This window comes from Anopheles arabiensis, chromosome 3, assembly GCF_016920715.1.
Source record: "Anopheles arabiensis isolate DONGOLA chromosome 3, AaraD3, whole genome shotgun sequence".
Taxonomy (NCBI): domain Eukaryota; kingdom Metazoa; phylum Arthropoda; class Insecta; order Diptera; family Culicidae; genus Anopheles; species Anopheles arabiensis.
In genome coordinates, this window is record NC_053518.1 from 76,464,200 (window position 1) to 76,481,729 (window position 17,530).

At 40.2% G+C, this 17,530-nt stretch overlaps 1 long non-coding RNA gene across 3 annotated transcripts in view; it reads left to right on the top strand.

Annotated features, from left to right (window-relative positions):
- The first annotated feature begins 16,319 nt into the window (after window positions 1–16,319).
- LOC120903379 overlaps window positions 16,320–17,530 on the top strand; it is a 137,812-nt gene continuing 136,601 nt past the window's right edge. For all 3 annotated transcript variants that reach the window (XR_005739588.1, XR_005739587.1, XR_005739586.1), the window contains exon 1: window positions 16,320–16,476. This is a non-coding gene — a long non-coding RNA (uncharacterized LOC120903379). The remainder of the gene's footprint in view (window positions 16,477–17,530) is intronic.

Below are 17,530 nucleotides of genomic sequence, written 5' to 3' on the forward strand. Positions count from 1 at the left end.
ACATTCCTTACACCGAATGCTCCGCTTAAGAGTGTTCCGTATTCTAGGTCGAGAGATCCAAAAAAGAGTGCCATGCAGATAGGTGACGTATTAGAATGGAAAATAGTCACGCACCTATCGGAGAACACGTGGAGTATCGTCGGGGTGTTTACCAATCAGACGTTTGGCCAGACAATTGATATCAGCCAGCAGCACGAGTGGAACCAGAAGGTAGCTTGATATCACTTGTCCATACGCCGTGTACCGGGAGACAAAAAGCAAAACAAAGACAAAATTATTAAAGAATGGCAAAAAGAGACAAGTTTGACACGTGAGCTTCAATACCGGGATCTTTTATAAAAGCTTCGGTAGATGCTCAGGATTGCCTACAGCTTAGCATGTTTTTGCTGCACTGGATGGTTGTACGTCGGGAGTCGCTCTAAAAAAGCTTTGTTCATAACAGTAATAGCCTAATTTAAGTTGAGTTGAAAGCATTTGGTTATGGCTTGAGATATATCGTACTATTTAAAAAATGATTTTAATTGTTTATTGTCATGAGCCTACTAGAGCTTACCGATTGTTTGTGTGTGAATTCTCTTTTTTATACTCACATATATGGACGCGAATGAACTTATATTTTTAAGTAAGTGTTTGATATCAATAATATATCAACTATAATTCCATTGAATTCAACTGAGAAGAGTTCGTAACATTTGTACACGAATGTCGATATGGTCGTATCGTTTGGTTTCCAATTCACAACTATCTACAATTTACCTAATTCTGTTCAAGCGCATGTGCCATATCCTACATGTTGGAGCTCGATAAGACCTACGTTACTACGCTGCAATGCCGATTAGTAATTCTGTTTCTTCTTGAAAATATCTTCCCTCTTTTAAAAGTACATCCTAAGGTTGCCCAAAGTTTGAATAAACTTGAATTTCAATAAAATATCCATCATCACGACAATCACCGATTATTACGCATGCATTGTATTCATGACAGCTTCGGTTCGTTGTTAATTATAGGCGACAATCAACCAGGTGTAAATCAAAGAAAAATTAAATTCAACGCTATTAATTTGCTGCATTATTCACCCAACAACAACAAAACATCACTGCTCATATGTGCACGCTCCGCTTTCTCAATGGGTCTGCTTTTGATTCAATTTCTGTAATTACTTAATTGCAACCAGTGTACCAGCGGATGGATGTGGTTAATGGTTAATTATTTTAATTTTTTTATTCACACCGATTGAAAAGTTGCAACCATTCAGAACGACAATAAACTCTGCCCATTACACTCCCTTTTGTCGGTTAATATGTACAAGTTAATAATTCAATCCGACTGGGCTGGCGATTGCATATCGAGCGATGATAATCGATCATCAACGCAGCTTATTTTGTTTGATGCATTACTCAATATTTCGTTCAGAGTCTAATTGAGGTATAAATAACATCATGTGTGACGTTATTTACTGGCTCTTGGAGAATTTGTTCAGAAGTCTCTGTGTTAAGTTGTTATAAACGATACAAATTTTTGCTTACATTGAATGCTTATCCCACAATCCCCTTGATTACTTCAATTTAGTTTTGAATATATAATTACTGGATGTAAAGTATGCTCTCTGAATCTCTGATATAGTTTAGATACATGTGATAGAAAAGTAGTTTTGATAATAATTGATTATATAATTTACAATAATTTCTATAAAGTATAAACGAATAAAATTCTCTACCATCGCTAATCGCACAATTGTAAACAGAAAACATAATAGATTTAAACTCCCTGAAAGAATTCAAGCAAATATCCTTCTAGGCGGAACGTTAACACCCTAATTGAATGCGAAGAAAACAATGAACCTAAAATAATGGCTGATGGTATAAAGATAAATGGACGACAAGCATAAATCATCACCACCAATTGCTAGCCCAGGGGTCAGTCCGGTCCAATTTGTGTCCACAGAACTCCTGCGCGATACCCGGTACCAAGCCAAGAATTGAGTCATCGTTTTCGCAGGAACTCGCTGCCACTCGCACACAGGGGTACCATGAATGAACAGAAAAAAGAGTTTTCAACCAATTACTCCTATCGCTCGTATGGAAATAGGGGCCATTTGATCCATTTTCCATACGGTCCGCTGTAAAAGCGGACGTTCTTGCTCTACGCTACCTTTCCCTTCCAGCGCACCGGCGGTAGAGCACGGCCGGGTGGAGAACGGTGACAGGAAAGGGAAATTATACGTCCTGCCTTGCGGATTATGAAAATGTATGCTTGCTGTGGTGTGATCAATGGGTTTTGCACTAATGAAAATCGTGCACGACGATTCGTAGTTTGGTTTGTGGCGGGTGTGTTTGTTTAATTAAGGCCAGCAACGGCGACAGCACGAGCGACGGCGAAGGACCTACAGAGAAAGAGAGAGTGTGTGTAATATATTCTAACCAATCCGCCCTATTTCCATTCGTAGTTCATGGGGTTCTGCATTGTAGCACGGTGATAATTATGGACTTGGGGAACCCTTTTTACGCTGAAGCTGGCCGTTGTAGGGCAGTGCTCGTGATAGATGTAAGACATCCAAACGATGACATTTCATCGCTTTCCACTTGCCTAGGCTTTTGTTCTCTGTCCTGTTTGACTTCTGCAAGTGAGAGGATTTACATGAAAAGAAAGCCAACGCTTTCTTTTCATCGCCATAGAAGGTCGTTCCTCTCGTAGGTGACGATGTTTGGACAGATGACGTTTGTTTGTCCTTTTTCTAACTTTAATTATATTTTGCCGTTTTACACGCTCGGCATTTTTAATGATCTCCTTGATGGTGTTTTTAAAATGGTAGATATATCTGTTCGTGACAACATAGATACTGTTGGGTACTAATCGGTACTGGGAAACTGTACGCAAAATAAATTATTCGGAAAAAGTTAATACTTGCAACTTATAACCATGTAAGTTCCTACAGAAACATGAAGAATTGATGGTTTCCAAAATTTCAATGTCTTTTTTTGATCGAAGCATTTAATTTTTTTACTGTTTCAACATTTTAATGACCCAAGCAAGTTCAAATTTAAAATTTTTTTTTTACCTGTGAATTTCAATGTTCTATTACAAGTACTTTTTTATTAAATTTAATCTCAAAATTGTGTTGTTTTGAATCGATACTGGTTTCTAGTTAGCAAATGATGCACTCTTCTTTGTTATACTTTCCATGAAATCCTACGGTTTTGTTTGTTAAATTTCACAATAAAACCTTTCTTGTTTGTAGTTTTTTATTTTCTCTCTTATGTCATTTTTTCCTAATTTCTCAATTTTCTTTTCCGAAAATTCTAGAGCTCACAATTGTTCGTTTATCACGTAATTACTAGTGAGTAAAAAAGGTCTATTGAGGTCTATAGGATCTTCGAACAGCACCTTTGCTATTGGTAAAGGTTTGCGGACACTGGATGACAATAGATCATAAGGGTTAACAGTGGAACTCAATACTGAGATCAGACTGTAATGACTTGTCTTATTTTAATCTATTAGTGATTGTGCGTTAGAAACTAATGCATAAAAATCTTTCAAATAGTAAAGTCATATGTATTATATACCGAATTATTGTTCGTTTGTTTGTTAAAAGTTGTTCTCGAAACTATAAATCGACCAATTCTGTTTTAAAGTCCTGGAGAAGTCAGCAGCAATTATTTCTGCTCACCTGCCTGACTCGTAGTCAATATAGCCTTATTGCTTTGGACAGAACTTTCAGCGCAATCATGACTGGCTTGTATTTCTGTTAATCTTCCATGCTGCTCTGAAATAAATCAGTAAATAAATATATCAAATTATAACATATTATCCGCGGCTAGCTGATTGTTGGGAAAAAACAATCAATTGAATTTACAAAACAAAATTGCCTCCATCAGAAAATTGCAATGCGCTAACTGCAATCTCGGGCACCGAACAATTGCGTTCATTAGCTAGCGTAAATAAATGTTGACTCAACACACACACACACAAAAACACATTTTGCTAAAATCTAATGCGGGCTCCATGCTGCGATGCGTACGTGCATGCAGTCACGCGTTTATTTAAAGGTGTGCATATATTTTTTAAACCCTTTTATTTCCCTACATGCCATTCTAATGCTCACCATTAGTCCATCGAGCAGATGATTTTACGCTTGCCATGTGTTCACGGTGCAATGGACGGGTGGCAAATTTTCCAAACAACACCACCGAGAGCGCGCTGGACAGCACGTTGTTTTATTGTGCCGAGTGCACTGGGTGGAGACAACTACAAAAAAAAACTTCAAAAATGCATCAGGAACTGTTCAATACTGATGCTGACCCTATGGAGCGCTTCCCTTCATTCAGAAGCGCCACCGTGGAAGAGTAGGGGTAATGAAATGGTAGTAAACGTGCTGTTTGGAGCGTCGGTGGACAAATAAAATAAATTATTCGTTTAAATAAACGTTCGCAGGCGGCTCGTTATTTTGTTCATTATTTTTTTCCATTTAGCATTGCCTCCTCACCGAATAGTTTGCATGCGCAAACAGTACGACAACATGTTGTGTTTGGTGCCCTTGCAGAACAACATTACTAGCAACAACAAGAGCAACGTGGAACAAAAGCATAATTTGATTTCAAACGATTTCAATTTCATTCAGCCCTAGTTTTATGCTTTCGGCGAGTGTTGTGCTGTTTTGTTTGATCGTGGTCCCACATATTGGTGGTTCCTTTCGGCTTTTCCCTTCTTTTTCACGAAGGTCGTTCCAGTCCAGTCAATTTGCGGATCGTTAATCAAACCCTTCACAAGCAGGAGTAGTTGGTGATACGTTTCGTTTTTTCGGGGGCTTTATTCAGCTGAGGGTGGACATTTCCATGGCCTTAGAAAATGTGAGTCGTGTGCTTTGGTGTAAACCAGTTTTACTTTATTACATGAGAGTACTACGCTAATGTTTTCGATTCAATAAGTTTAAAGGATATATATTTTAAACATAGATTAATATTTGAATCTGCATATAGATGGAATCAAAAACTTAAATTCATTTATCTGTTATAGCCTATTGCTTTGCTGCATTGAAAAATACAACTCAAATTCTCAATTGCTGCTCTTTCTACAAACTGTAGAAATGTGAAAGAAGAGCTAGTAAAAACCATTTTAAAACAATAGAATACACCGTAGTGCGAAACAATTTGATGGTTATTCATTTCCCGGTGTGCGTTTTGTGACGCGTTTCAAAGCGCAGCGCTGTTGGGCCGCGAACATCACCACAAACGAAACGACTGGAAACGACAACAGCAGACGGAACCGTAGCCCTCCATCCAGAGCTGTTCCGAACTGCAGCAGAGTGCAACGAGTTCCGTTTTTCGTTTCGTTTCATCGTCCACCTCCTATCAGAACGACGGACGGGCCGACCAGTGGCCGTCGAAATGGTTTCCCTCTATTTTACTCCCTATTATCCTTCCCGGCCAGTTTCTAACGCCGTATCGCAACAGTCCATAACGCCTCGGAAAGGGAGCAACAAAAACACAGGGGCGCCGAAGCGCTTCTCTGATCACTATCGCTCCAATGCGTCATCGGCCGTCCGCCATTTACTGGAAAGTGCATTCAATAATTATCACTGATTAGCGCGATGAAATTGGAAAATTATGCGTTTCCCCTGTGATGGCGGAATTGTATTTGTATACATGAGGATGTTTTTTTTTTTTTGTTCATACGTCCCCGCCGGATCAATTAAGGCCTCGCGTCTCAATGGCAATGACCCAACGCGACTGCGGGTGCAATGATTAGCCCGGCTGTCCGCTAGAGGGTTTCTGCGGTTGTGTTGCATCAAGTTTAACGTGTACGGTTTGATGCGAACTTTTGCAGGTGCCGAATGGTACCGAAATGCATCCCCACTAATGGGCAATGAATGTTTAAGGGAAGGTTTAAGGGGGGGGGATGCCACGAGAGAGGAACATGCGAAGCACGGGGTGCACCGCCGATGCCTATCGAGAATTCAGTTCGGAACGAATGTGCCTCCACGGAGAGATGGTCTAAATGAAAATGAAGGGAAACCTTTTTTCGGGGGGCGATAAGTGTTCAGCATTTGGGCAATGGTGGAAGTAAAAATTAATGAATGCATATACCGGCCGCTGCGCTGCTGCTGTTCGCTGAGGCAAGCGCGCGAAATAATCCAGTTGTTCATGACATCTACCCGCAAACGGTTAATGGAGTGAAGGTTAGAATGTGTAATCCGTGAATAATATGATGCTAATGTTCGGATAAATTATGTCACTTTAATGCAAGGTTGTATGTTCGCATGGTTTGTATGACTTTGAGGGTGTTTGAAGGAGATTAGGGAGAATAAGATGAAGATTTTTTTTGATAACAAACCTGAAAAGATAAATTGTTCTACTTGATAAAAAAGCTAAAAATCTTGCTGAAATGGTCATGATATTTTGATAGCAAATCCATGAATCCCTCGAGGAATCAGAGCGTACGTTACATGTCTTATACTGGCGTCCAGTTTTATTGTTTAACTTCTCCTTAATTTTGCAAATAATTCACGAATAACAGACATGGCTTATGTACCGCTTTTAAATAACTTTCATGAACTGTCTTCCAAATTGAATAAAGACTCTCAACCACTTTTAACTAATAAATTGCTGTTTTATGTCAATGCGGTAAGCGGTAAGTGCAAAAAGCAACAATTATTTCAACAAGATTTATGATTATTTTTATCCGTGAGAATTTAGATTTTTCTTTTTTTGTTGTAAGGAAAATAAGGTACTCTTGCAATGAAAATGTATCGACTCTAAGCTATGTGACACTTACTTTAATTTTCCAAGCTTAGAAGATTACTGGCATTATCAAACAAATACGCACAAAAAAATTGCTTGATGAGCTCGATTACAATTATGTTTCAAGTTTTTAAGATGACATATTCTTCTTCTAGCTTAAACAAATCTAAAAAAATTCAATCACACTTTAAAATCTACCAAACATGTAAGAAACTGAAACAAATGGTTGATATAAAAAACCATAACAAAGACGAATGTCTTTCGAGAGCACAACAAAACGTAAGCAACGTTTAAGAAGTCATGTTCCCAAAAACATTCACTTACCGGGTGACGACAGCATCTGTCATTGGTGAATAAATAATGCAATCATGCTGTACACTGAGGTAAATAAATTATGTATTTATTTTTTCAACACACCCAAAATCCATACATTCAGCATTGTTGTTTATGAACAACAGTACACCAACTTTTCCCTTCCAGTGGAGTTTTTTGTGTTTGTGTGTGTTTGTTATCCCCCTTCTCCATCTTATTTCCACGAAATTTCCACTATCAAACAACATGCACTACTCAACAAAACACACCGAAAAAAAAATCATCATCATCACAACACCGACGAATGCGTCATACGGTTGCCCTTATAGGGCAAACACATTTAACAGCCCGTAGAAATCATTCCATCCAAATAAACCATTCCGTTTTATGGTGTGCCATCGAGCCCAACCCAGAACCGCGGAAGTGTGTGTGTGCTGTTGTTGTAGTACGGGATCATAACCCGTCGTCAAATGAATGAGCTTAAGCAGCTGACAGCAATCAATCGGGAAAGTGCGTATCGCTAGTACGCCAGTCGATGTCAGGCACCTAACAAACAACTGACCAAAAAAAGCTGAAACGTTAAAAAGACAAATAAACATTTCGGGGCACCACTTCATGGGGTTCATGCAGAGGAGAATAAAATCTCTCTCCCTGTCGTTGTGGGCTACAAGATTCTGCTGGTCCAAGTCACTTGCTTCAATTGACACATGCAGGATCCAGTGGGCGCTTTTTCTCGGCCAATACAAAATTTTCACTCTGGTGATTCGGTCCGGGGGCGAGGTGAAATTTCATAAACACGCGAAAAACTATCCCGCATCTCTGCCGGCCCGATGAATGGCTGCATTTCAATAAACCAAACAAATAATATTCCACTATTATTGCGCGCTACTTGTGCTCCGAAAAGTGCTCCTAAAACGGGAGAAAGGAAAAAAAACCCCGAACGCGCATTATGAGGGATTCCGCATTACGGGACGACACATTTAGCACCAGCTTTTGTTTGCGTTGGCTTTTTGTTCCTTTTCTCCTGCTAGCTCTTGCCAACAACTACAACAAAATAGGACCCGCTCATGACTTCAACCCCTCATGGTTCTATTTTTATTCATCGCTGTCCCGCAGCCCGTAATCGTTCGTCACGATTAGCGGTTACGGTGCGAGAGGGGATTTTCGGTGCTATAAACTGGAAAAGTAATGAAACAGAAAGGACCTTAAAAAGAAAGTGTCTGTGAGCAGGGAAGCGGAAAAAATCCCCTCGTCAACTAAACTTTTTGTCCACTCTCTTCCTCTACACGTCGCTAACCTCCCGTGATACCGCGTGCCAAGTGTTTATGCTGCCTTCGGCACCGCATTAGGGCCCATAATCCCGTGTACCCCGGGTGGACGGGTTCCTGTGGGTTTTGTTCATCCCCCATTACACTGCCGCTTGCTTTAATCTCCGCAAACGATCAATCGGCGGTCTCATGCCGGGCGCAGCAGTTCCCTTTCTCCGGACCAACACACCAACAAAAAAAGAACTTCCTTTCCGAACGGTTTCTGGGGGCAAGAATTATGATGCATTCCGAATCCTTCCGTTGGTTGGTTTGGGACGTTGCACCCCGAAAGGCCCAAACATTCCGTATGTTACTTTCGAATTGAGCGAAACAGGGCGCAGTGCGTTTTTCATTTTGGCTGCAAAATTAAAGTCCACGGGGCGTCCGGTGTACGGGAGGGTAGGGTATCGTACGCACCGAAAGCATCCTAGTTTTCACTTCAACTCGTGCTGTTTCTTTAAGCCGGAAAAGCGTGTGGAGGGTTTCAGTTTTCGGTTCAGTTTGGTGTAATCGTGTTGAATATTTTTACGTATTTACTACGTACGAGCTCCAACAAATTGTGTTTTCGTGTTGAAACACGGTGCCTTATCAGGAGCAATGAACCTTTCCGCTAGAGGCTAAATCCTCTCGCTTCCGTTTTTTGAACCGGCACAGCTGGACGTCCGCACAGTTTTGCGTCTCCGCATTAAACCGTACCGGAAAGGTTGCTTCATGTGTGGAAAATTCTTAAGTGGTTTATTTGCATGTTATCCACTGCCCACTGATCCTGGGGCAGTTACACAATGTCCTGGGGGGGAGTTTGGGCACTAGACGCTTTTCCCCCGTGTTGAGAAACTCTCTTACACTGCTTTGGTTTCTCCTGTGGCCGAGAGACGTTTTACGGTTGAATGAACCAGATGAAGAGGTTATGCCTAGCGAAAAAGGAGAGGAAGTAGAAAAGGGAGAAAAGAGGTCAAATTTTCATCTGTTGAGATTTTTATCCCCCACACACACACACGCTCCCTCTCAAATCGTGCTTGTACTAAAGAGGCAGGAAGGGGCCACTTGGTTGTGCGGAGCGGAGGTTAGAATTTGTTTAGAGCACGCCATTCCGTGCCATTGTGCAGGAGTAAGGATAAGGTATAGTTTTTACATTCTCCCGTTTTGCCGGGTTTTGTTGATTTTGAAGAGGTTGTTCTGTATAATCCATCAAAGTCTCAATGTCGGATATTAAAACTAGGCATTTCCAAGAACAGGACGATAACTTGTTCAGATATTATTTAAAGATAGACATTTTTGGCGTTCCGGATCTATTTCCATGCCATTGGAGTTGCACAGTGAGCATGTTGGAATTTAAATTCGGTACAAAATCGGTTCAGTGCTCTAGCTGACATGAAAGGAATGCTTAAAAGACATCACAATAGCTTCCTTATCCTGGGATGTGTAATCCTAGAAGAAGGAAGAATAGAACTTATAACGTGTCAGATCTTTATATTTGTATCCTGGAACTCATACATTACGTAAATAATTTAAGAGGTTTTGTTTATTTTCTTCCCAAGTATCCATCCAAAACTGCCGTCTTCTCAATATTTATTCACAGGGTAATGACTACTCTGAAGCCAAATGAAATCATATTAATCAATTATTTTTAGTAATTCATACAAGAGATCTAATAATGATTGCATAACAAGCGACTTGTTTTAAATAATAAGTAAAACATCATTTTTGATACTGTGTTGGCTAGAGTTTAGTTCCTGTAAGAGTTAAGTTCCTCTGAAATATGTTTACAAATAATCCTTCTATAACATTAGAATGTCTTGGTAGGTAGTCTTAAGGCCGGTGAATGTTATGTTAATTATGATGGTAAATTTGTTCTTGTTAGACCTTTTCTATAGTTAGATCTATAGAATCTATAGAAGAAACTAGAAGCCTGATACTCTAGTTTCACAGTTCATGATGAGTCATAAGCATTGCAAACTAACTACTTGACAATTCCATACCCTATGTAAAAGAGAAATCTACAACAAGCATGAGATGCTCTAAATAATTGATGATCTTATAACTTAGCCCTAATAAATTAAATTGAATCATTCTTAATAAACTCATTTATGTAAATTCCTGAGCTCTATAAATGTTGGAGATACCTAAGAGATTAAAAAATAGGACGTACGTACTTCAACGACCGCTTCTATATTAAATGCATTCGTTGGTAACAGCCGTTCTTCAATGTTAAACAATTTTAATTTAAAATTGTGCTTCAAATTCTTTTGCAGTAAAAATGGGCTTTCATCATGTTTACTATAATATAAGCCTTAATTTATTGACAATGTGAATACTTCAACTACGGAATACTTCAACCCACTGTCCCGGCGAGGGAAAACTTCTCCCGGAAATTGGCAGATTGTTTGTGTATTGGCCGACCGGAAAAGTTTCCACTCTCCGTCCGCTCATTCCGAACGCATTCAAATCACCACACTTTCCATGAAACAATTTCACTCGATTAGATACTTTCCCACAATGGAAGCGAGCTAGCGAGCTGTTTTTTGCAATGAAACAAAATGGAAAGATTTCTTGCACTCCTTCGGCCCGGATTCAGTGATTACCGTTCTATTTATTCTAGCAGGCGTACCGTAGCCTCGCCGAGGTGGCCCAGTTTGCCAGCCACCGAGAGTTACGGACGCCGCCGGAATACTAAACAGTTCCCCGTTGCCGTGAGTAACGATAGTCGGAAGTGACCACAGCAACACGGAAACCGGATACCGGAGTTGGGAAAGATTGCGTAAGAAATGTAGCGGAGGAGAGCGCTGGGAAAGGAAAAGCTAATTATTCATCCGCGAAAACGGAACATGCTCTTTTTTCGCAATTGAAGGATACATGGTTGATTGTGGAGTTTGCTGCCTGGTCGCTATCAAGTTTGGCAAAGTACACTTTTTTTTGTTCAGGATTCTTGAGGCGCGTGCTTTGGTGCGAAAGTTTTCCCACCATTTCCATACTCGTTTCGCACTGGTTGAAGAACACAGAGGCTGGAGTGAGCTGCAAATAGATCAAATTCAATATATTACAAGTCAAGGCGCTCCTATCGCGTAGAACCACCGTTCTAGCATTGCAAGCCACTGGAACGAAGCGGTTCCGAATAACTTTGTCTTTATCACCATCATCATCAAAGTAGTTCCGTCCGCCAAAGCGAATGAGGCTGGCAGCCCCCTTGTCCGTTATCAATCGTCTGCAATCGATCGTCACACTTTGCTGCCGCCCCTAGCGCGGCTGGGGGAAGCAACCATATGGTACTGGTTTCTCGCTTGCCGAACCGATCGCCGTTCCACCCTGTCACCCTGTTTGCTTTGGCGGAAGGACCGTCCGTCCGTGCGCCTGCACTGCACCTATTACACACCATCAAAGAGGCACGCACACCGAAAGTCATGCATAATTTGCAACGATTTGATTCGCCACCGTTACGGATTCGGTTGAGTAATGTTGCCATTTTTATGATTGTCAGCAAACAGAAGCCGCCCCAGAAACGTTTGGCTGTGTTGTTTCAATTTTGAACGAACGTACCAAACGATGAAGTCGATGAATTGTTATTTTTTCAAACCCCCTTAGGTCCTCCCTTTCTGCTTTGGATGATGCGTTTTGCTAGCAAAGCAACTTTATGCTGGCTATGCAACTAACGGCACGGGAAACAAACATCAGAACGGAGCGGGGTTGATTCGGCATTGTTTGTTTCATCATGCCGGGGAGCGAAAACGTTTGAGAATTTTAACACGTGCATTTTTTTTTGTAGTTGTTTCGCCTAATGGCAAGGCAGAGTTTGGTTCGGTGTGAGCATGCCATTCCAATCAAAACAAACAATAATGTTTATCACCGAACGAACGTTGTGCAAAAACAGAGAGCGGGAGGGAGGAAAACAACGTTTCCTGTTGCGAATGAATTGACATGACGTGGTGTGCATGTGCACATAGGGCACATATCAACCACGGCACAGTAAGCGAAGCAAGTTGCAGTTAGAACGATAACTTACGGTGCTTATTACTCGGTACCCTTGCACGAGGGCTTCCACGAGGAAAAATAAGACAGACACTCGTGCCCTTGCTCAATGACTAGGCATTATCATTTCCTCACATCGCTTCCAGCGTGGAATGGTGGGAATGTTAACTAGGCAAAAGTTTTCTATTTTGGGGGGGGTAAGGGCGAAATTTAAAGCATGTTGATTAAATTAAATTAACATTGAAGAAGAAATTTACCCTTGGTCACTTTCCACTGCCAAATCGGGCGCCGTTTGGGTTTGTTTTGTGGAGTGTGAGCTTTGGGGAAAATGAGATTAGTTCACACGGAGAGTGTGGACATGCATTCTTTGAGCCTGAATGCATTTGACCGGGACGGATTCTATCTTAAGTGAGCTATTTCGATTCGTCGGCCAGAGGGGAAAGTGTGTGATGAGTTAGGCTTTAAAGCGTATTGCTTAATTAAGCATTTGAAGTACCGCGAGAGAGCAAAGAAGGAATTTGTATTATAATAATATGCAACCCAGTTTTTTTTTCTCATTCGTCCACTTGTTTGGAACGTTCTATGTGTAACATAGCTATTCGTATTTTTGTATTAAACTTTCGAAAGAAAATAATTTTTGAAATAACATTTTATGCATCGATTTTCGTGAATTTTAATTCAAGTATGAGTTATGTTTTTCATGTTTCATTTATGTATAGGGTAAACGTACCTATAGTGGTGCTAGTACCAATAGTGGTGGTATTGCACTAAAATGCGTCTCATACGATAAATTAACAGTAGTTATGTTATTTATGATAGAGTGAAATGTTTTCTAGCCTTTTAAAAAGGATTTAAAAATGAAATGAGGCCATTCCGTTTCTTAGTGACCACATAACAACGCAAGTTTTAGTTTTTTAACATAATTGTTATCAAATGATATTGTTCTATCCAAATTCATTGGCTTTTGACCATATTTACGTATTTTTAAATGTTTTTTTTACGATAGTGCCATTTTAGGTACACCAAACAGGCATGTTCCTATAGTGGTCCTAGTTCTAAAATCGATAAAAACAGCTAATGGGGCCCTTTCCGTTTGAAGTTCGTAGGCTGAAATTTCAGCCTGTCAGCTGTTTGCATTGTATAGCAGTTTTTGAGCAGCTATCTAAGTGAGTATAATATACAGGTGAGCTTATCTCAAGGTGTATGAATTTGGAAGGTTGATTTTTATCGCTTCTGCTTCTGAATAAAGATTTTAAGAGTGTTTTGAGTATTCGTCAAGCCTCCAGAAAGCTTGTTTGAGAAAAAGTTTTCACCCGTTCTGCCAAAAAGTGATGTTCAAAATTGGTTTGAAAACATACCATGAGACCACTTGGACTACATACACTTTGATTCCAGATTCCACCACCTGATCTCTTTAATGCACCTTGGGATAAATGTAAACAAACCTGTGTTTTCGAGCAGGTACTCGAATCTAATTCTAGCTTTGAGGCTAGCATAATCTAGACTGAAAATTGCAGGCTAGTTTTGTGTGTGGTTTTGTATGGATTGTTTACATGATTTCAGCCTCCAACTGTCAAACTCCATACAAAAAACTGACTAGAATTGTGAAGGCCCCCAATTTTAGATTTTTTTCGACGACATTTTTGACATGTCGTACTGTTTTCATTAAAATAAGCAACAAAAATGTGTTTTTTTGTAAGTAATTTATCAAACAAAGGCCAAAATTCGCTTATCTGGCTGAGTGAAAAATCGACTTCAAATTAGGCAAACTCTTCTGGGTATGGGTTGACGACAACTGTTATTCAGTACTACAGTCAATATTTTCATCAACCAAATTCATACATTTTTTAACGATTTAATTATGATAAAAATTATATCATTATTATGGCATTAATCCATGCTATTCATACGAAAACAGCTTCAAAACTAAGTTATATTGATATTATACACTGTTTTGAGGCATCTTTGTTTACCACCACTATAGGAACACAATACGACGACTATAGGAACCATACCACCATTATAGGTACAACGAAGCAATCACAAAAATATGTATTTTTTCGTAAATTCGATGTGTTTTATGGTAAAAATGGTTGTGATTGCGAAGATAAAACATATTCCAACTGTTATGTGTTGAAATATTCAGAAATTGTCGTTTCTGACACTTTAAATCCAATAAAATACATCTGTACCACCACAAATAACACCACTATTGGTATATTTTCCCTTTTTGATCTTTCTACAGCAATCAATTTATACGAGACCACAAATCCACTAGATTTGTGGCTTTCATAAGGTTAGGCAATGTTATATCCTAAACATGCTTTATAATTTCAAAACACTTCGTAGCCATTCATTTCTCGCTTCGTAGCCACCCATTGTTCGCTGCCTTGAGTGTCAATTTGTCAATATCAATATTAAAGATCAATATTTGCGACTAATGTTTTAATTACTAGCCCATATAGCAAAGCATGTAGCTACGATGATTACGGACAGGTCTGACTCTACATGTCCTACATCAGCCTGATTTTTAAAGACAAAAATCAAAGAAAAGCTCAACTTTTTAATCTTGTTCAAAAAATTGGGAGAATGTCACCTGCTTACTTAAAATTAAGGTGAGCATAAAAAAAATTTGCTCTTCTTTTTCAATTATCATCGCACGTCATTTATTTTAACAAATTATTTTGCATCATTTCTCTTCTTTATTTTATATCTTATATTTATGTAATCATACAAATAAAATATTCTATTGTGTTCAAGTTTCTTGAAACACAGTTTTTGTTAGTATATTTCACATATTTTTCACATTTAATTACACCATGCCATCAAGCATCGCAAATGACAGCAACTACTTCAAGTCATTTATTTTCCCAAGTCAGCGAAAATATCAAATCAAACGATTGCAGTCCTTTTCCTGTCTTTAAATAATGTTCCTATCCGTGCAAAACGTATTTCAAAACAACTGCTGCTTCATCAATTCCCGATCGAGGGGACAAATTCATTCGGTTTGAAATATTTCATCTCGCCCAAGTTCTCCAGCACCCGGCTGGATTTACTGACGAGTAGGGGAACAAGGCTTCACCACAAAAAGACTTCATTTGCCCTGACTCCGATAGAGATTGTGCTCCGGAGTTTCGTTAAGTTTGTGCGGACAAGAGAGGGCGAAAATGTGGCCGAGAGAATCATATTTTCGAACAACTGGCCCGCACTGGCACTAAAACACGTTCGGCACCGTAGCGGCTTCATGTTCTCTCTGGAATTCATTCTCCGGGGAAGCCGTGGTGCAATGTTTTCATTTATTTGAATGAACATTTACTTGCAGGGTTAATGGAGAAGGGCACACTTCGAAGTAGATCTTGCTGAAGGTGTTGTGTTTATGATTTTGAATTTGTTTGCTGCAAATAAACAGTTTTCATGTTGTAATAATTATTGTTAAGGCTATTCAATAAAAAAAGAAAACCTTAACGTGCTCACAAAACTATTCTGATTGAGGTGATCATTACATATCAATATTGTGAAACTCAAAGTATCCATCGTGGATAGTGAAATTAAATCTTTCATTTAATATTTAGTTTACGCCCTATTTTTCTTTTGCCTCATTTACTCCAATCTGTCAAACAAAGTGTAGTTGTATGAAATACTAATAAACTACCACGATTTTCACGATTTTCAATAAGCCTTTTCATGGAAATCCATTTACAGGTCTACAATCTACATCAATGACAATTTTGAGAATGGTAGTAAGAAATGCAGTTTAGCACATTTGAATTATTTCTAATTACATCGGCTCTTCATTTTATTTCTCCTCCTTTTTGCTGTTTTCTGCATGCTTCAACCAGCCGGAACAGGTCTTTCGCAAGCCTCGCGTTAGTTCATTCCATTCACCGATTAAACCTTACCATCGAGCGTATGTATGTGTGTGTGCGGTTGTGTTTCGTTGGTTCGTTCGAAACGCTCGAACGTTTCACTGTTTGTGTTCATTTCATTCATCGCCGTGTTCTCGCCGCGTACGGACGTGCGTCGCGCGCTTTGTGTGTGTCTCCTGCCCGGGGAAGGCCGAATTACGTACGTTGCGTGTTGCGCGTGAAGCTGCCGAGTATCGAAACGTTTACAGTGCTACGCAACCGGCCGACTGGTGCTTAATATTAGACCGTGTGGTAAAGTATCAGGATAGTTAGTGCTGGGCGAAATAAATTCCGTTTTATCGCACGTTAACGCAAACCATTGCCGTGCAAACAGATGACGAAGTGCAAAAGCGTGTACAACACCTGAACCCCAAGACGCGGCAACCGGCGTACGGCAGATATATTGTGCAAGTGTTTGTAACAGCGCGACAGTGCGACAATCGTTTTTTTGGGTTTTAAATGGTTTCGTTTCGATCTACAAGCTATGCGTGTGTGTGTGTGTGTGTGTTTGCGACCTCGGCCATAAGATAACCGGCGTACCGGAATTCATCGAAGCCCGTCCCCCGTTCACCGCATAAATCGTTCCTTACACCGGGGGTCGTTTCATTCGTAGGTGTTATCTGTGATTGTTTGTGTCCGGTTATCGTGACGTGCGGTGTGCGCAATATCCCATCACCTTCAACTGTTGGCCCCAGACAGAGGCGTACAAAAAAAAAAGTAACGTACATCAGAAAAGGGTCATCTGCGAAACGAAAGCGAAACACCAAACTAAAAAAAAAAAAAGTGCACAAGTGAAGGGAACGCAACGCATCGCCTGGTGTTTGGGCCACGTTTTCGATTAATCAATCGAAAGAAAAATCGGTCGAACGTGATCTAGTCCAACGAAGCAGGGAAAAATACAACGTTTTGCAAAGGGTGGCTGAGTAGCAGCCCAGACGATAGGCCCCGGCGAGAGCGTTATGTTGGACTGTGCCGTCCCCTGCCTTGCTGTGGTGCAAAGAAATTGGCACTGCGTGATCGAGCACGGGGAAGAAATTCGTTCCAGTTCCGAATAATGGTGACCTCCTCGTTGTGAGGGAGCACAACTAAAGCGAAAAATTGGAGCAGCCCCGGTGATAGTGAAGGGCCCAGCATCGTCACTCCGGCTCTGCTTCGTGCAAAACAAAAACAAAGCCCGGCTAGCAGTTGTTGAAGTAATACGGTCGAACACACACACACACACACACACGTGTGCTGCAGCTGATTGTGTTTTGTTCGCCGGGAGGTAGCTATTTGTCAATATTTTCGGAATTTGGTTCAATAATAA